The sequence below is a fragment of the Pseudophryne corroboree genome, chromosome 1, assembly GCF_028390025.1.
Source record: "Pseudophryne corroboree isolate aPseCor3 chromosome 1, aPseCor3.hap2, whole genome shotgun sequence".
In the NCBI taxonomy this organism is placed as follows: domain Eukaryota; kingdom Metazoa; phylum Chordata; class Amphibia; order Anura; family Myobatrachidae; genus Pseudophryne; species Pseudophryne corroboree.
In genome coordinates, this window is record NC_086444.1 from 270,712,919 (window position 1) to 270,716,986 (window position 4,068).

The following is a 4,068-nucleotide window of genomic DNA, read 5'->3' on the forward strand; positions in this document are numbered from 1 at the left end:
TAATACCTGCACGAGTAAGAAAAACTATGCTGTGCAAGATATATGAAGGCCACATTTAGGAGAAGAAAAATCTAAGCGGAGAGCGCGTGAAGTTATGTATTGGCCAAGAATGAACCAAGACATAGCACAGACAACAGCTACATGTGAATTATGTCTTATGTATAGACCGAAACAACAAGTCGAGCCACTGAGTCCTCACACAGAGCCAGAGAGACCGTACCAGAAAGTTGGCGCAGATTTGTTTGATTGTAATGGGAAAACGTACATTGTCGTGACCGATTATTACTCTAACTACCCTGAGGTGAAGACACTACATACAACTACTAGTATAGCCGTAATCAATTGCATGAAGTCAATCTTTGCAAGGCATGGTGTTCTTATGGAAGTGTTCACTGACAATGGTCCTCAATTTTCCAGTGCTGAATTTAGACAATTTGCTGATGAGTGGGAATTTGTTCATATTACGTCAAGTCCCCACTATCCATGCTCAAATGGGTTGGTAGAAAGTTCAGTAAAAACTGTAAAGAGTCTCATGAAAAAAGCTCAAGAAGGTAAAGTAGACTTCTACAAAAGTCTTTTAATCTACCGCAGTACACCTTTACAGAATGTACTTTCTCCTGCACAAATGCTGATGGGAAGAAGGATTAGAGCAAATCTCCCGATACATGATGAACTGCTTAATACACATAACTCAGCGTTGGTCAGACTGAGTAAGGAACGTCAACAGGCGAAACAGAAACTGTTCCATGACAGGCGAACAAAACGCTTATCTGATCTAAAATCGGGTGACCAAGTCCGTCTCAGAGATCACAAGAAAGGTATTCGGGTGCAGAAAGGTATTGTGCAAGCACAAGTAGCACCAAGATCTTATACTATACGTACAGAGCATGGAACGGAAGTAAGAAGAAATCGGGTGGATTTAAGATCTCAACCTAACCATAATGAAGACAACATGGCTGAAGAATAGACATGTATTATGATCCTGATAATGGTGAACAAACCACGATTATAGAAAGGTCCAACATGGTAGATGAAACACAGACTGTGTATGAAAGACCCAAAAGGGAAATACACAGACCTGAGAGACTCATTGAAATGTGTTAGATGATGTTCTTAATATGACGTTCTTAATTGTTGCATTGAAGCGTAAAGGGCTTATCTTTAAATAAAAGAGGATGTGATGTTAGTGTATTAGAATGCTTAATACTTGTAGACACTCCCTTAGTAATATGTGTAAGCCTGAATCTTCAGTGATGGTCCCTAGGACCAGGGGGAAGCTGGGAAGTGGGTGGTCCAGTATGCAGTGTGCCTGGAGTTGGTGATGGAATAAACAGCACAGCAGTGAACTCACATGTCTCTGTGTCCTGATGACTGGATTTACATACATATGAACAAAACAGGGGGGGGGGGGGCATCATGACTTGAACAGAACACAGGGGGGGTTAACAAAGTAAAAAGTCACTGTGTCCCAGAGGGCCGGTGATCCGCAGCCCCCCCCCCCCCGATTACCTATGAGCCCCTTCCAGTATCCAATGGGTCCTTCCGCGTCCCACTCTCTACTGCTGTCTCATAGTATGACCATGGTGACTGCTGGCTACCTAGAGACTTCCAGGTCTCTGCAATAATGCAGGATCCCAGAGTCTGTGTGTATTTGTTAACCCAGCCGCTGTCTGCACTTTCCCTCCCCATGCCCAGTGACAAGTACTCACAGCCGCGACCACCTGCTGGTGATTCAGGGTTTGTGGCTTCGGCGCTGCCCGCAGTCTCTGCCCATGGACTGTGCGGTGACACTCCCTGATGTAAGGAGTCCGGGGTCTTTCTGGTGGCTGCGCAGGAGAAGGGGGCGGGAAGGAGAGCAGGCGCAGCAGCAATATGAGACGCAGCAGAGCAAGACAGGTCCTCTCTCTATCTCCACAGCTGCCGGTGCCGCTGCCTGACATACAGTGTTACAGGCGCAGCAGGCGGCAGCAGCAGGGACCACAGGGATGCAAAGCAGGGAAAGTGCCTCTCCAGCCAGGCGCCTACCTGCTTTGCATCCCTTTGCTGAGCGGGATGCGCCGGGCCTGGATATGTTCAAACTGAAATCTAAATTGCAATGTAAATATAAAGCAGCCAGTATTTACCCTGCACAGAAACAAAATAACCCACCCAAATCTAAAAACTATGGGGGTCATTCCGAGTTGTTTGCTCGCTAGCTGCTTTTAGCAGCTTTGCACACGCTAAGCCGCCGCCTACTGGGAGTGAATCTTAGCTTATCAAAATTGCGAACGAAAGATTAGCAAAATAGCGAATAGACACTTCTTAGCAGTTTCTGAGTAGCTCCACACTTACTCGGCATCTGCGATCAGTTCAGTGTTTGTCGTTCCTGGTTTGACGTCACAAACACACCCAGCGTTCGCCCAGACACTCCTCCGTTTCTCCAGCCACTCCCGCGTTTTTCCCAGAAACGGTAGCGTTTTTTCGCACACACCCATAAAACGGCCTGTTTCCGCCCAGAAACACCCACTTCCTGTCAATCACATTACGATCACCAGAACGAAGAAAAAACCTCGTAATGTCGTGAGTAAAATACCTCACTGCATAGCAAAATTACTTGGCGCAGCCGCACTGCGGACATTGCGCATGCGCATTAGCGACTAATTGCTCTGTTGCGAGAAAAAAATACAGAGCGAACAACTCGGAATGACCCCCTATCTCTGCACATGTTATCTCTGCCCTCTCTGCAGTGCACATGGTTTTGCCCAACTGCTAATAAGTTTGAAGGTCTGAATTACCCCCAATCTTGTTAAAACTGTATATTGGCCCTCATTCCGAGTTGATCGCTCGCTAGCTACTTTTCTCTATCGTCCTAGTGGATGCTGGGGTTCCTGAAAGGACCATGGGGATAGCGGCTCCGCAGGAGACAGGGCACAAAAAGTAAAGCTTTAGGATCAGGTGGTGTGCACTGGCTCCTCCCCCTATGACCCTCCTCCAAGCCAGTTAGATTTTTGTGCCCGGCCGAGAAGGGTGCAATCTAGGTGGCTCTCCTAAAGAGCTGCTTAGGAAAGTTTAGCTTAGGTTTTTTATTTTTTTACAGTGAGTCCTGCTGGCAACAGGATCACTGCAACGAGGGACTTAGGGGAGAAGAAGTGAACTCACCTGCGTGCAGGATGGATTGGCTTCTTGGCTACTGGACATCAGCTCCAGAGGGACGATCACAGGTACAGCCTGGATGGTCACCGGAGCCTTGCCGCCGGCCCCCTTGCAGATGCTGAAGTAAGAAGAGGTCCAGAATCGGCGGCAGAAGACTCCTCAGTCTTCTAAAGGTAGCGCACAGCACTGCAGCTGTGCGCCATTTTCCTCTCAGCACACTTCACACGGCAGTCACTGAGGGTGCAGGGCGCTGGGAGGGGGGCGCCCTGGGAGGCAAATGAATACCTAATTTGGCTAAAAATACCTCACATATAGCCTCCGGAGGCTATATGGAGATATTTAACCCCTGCCAGAATCCGTTAAGAGCGGGAGACGAGGCCGCCGAAAAAGGGGCGGGGCCTATCTCCTCAGCACACAGCGCCATTTTCCCTCACAGAAAGGCTGGAGGGAAGGCTCCCAGGCTCTCCCCTGCACTGCACTACAGAAACAGGGTTAAAACAGAGAGGGGGGGCACTAATTTGGCGATATGCTTATATATATATTAAGATGCTATAAGGGAAAACACTTATATAAGGTTGTCCCTATATAATTATAGCGTTTTGGTGTGTGCTGGCAAACTCTCCCTCTGTCTCTCCAAAGGGCTAGTGGGTCCTGTCCTCTATCAGAGCATTCCCTGTGTGTGTGCTGTGTGTCGGTACGTGTGTGTCGACAGGTAGGAGGACGATGTTGGTGAGGAGGCGGAGCAATTGCCTGTAATGGTGATGTCACTCTCTAGGGAGTCGACACCGGAATGGATGGCTTATTTAGGAAATTACGTGATAATGTCAACACGCTGCAAGGTCGGTTGACGACATGAGACGGCCGACAAACAATTAGTACGGTCCAGACGTCTCAAAAACACCGTCAAGGGTTTTAAAACGCCCGTTTACTTTAGTC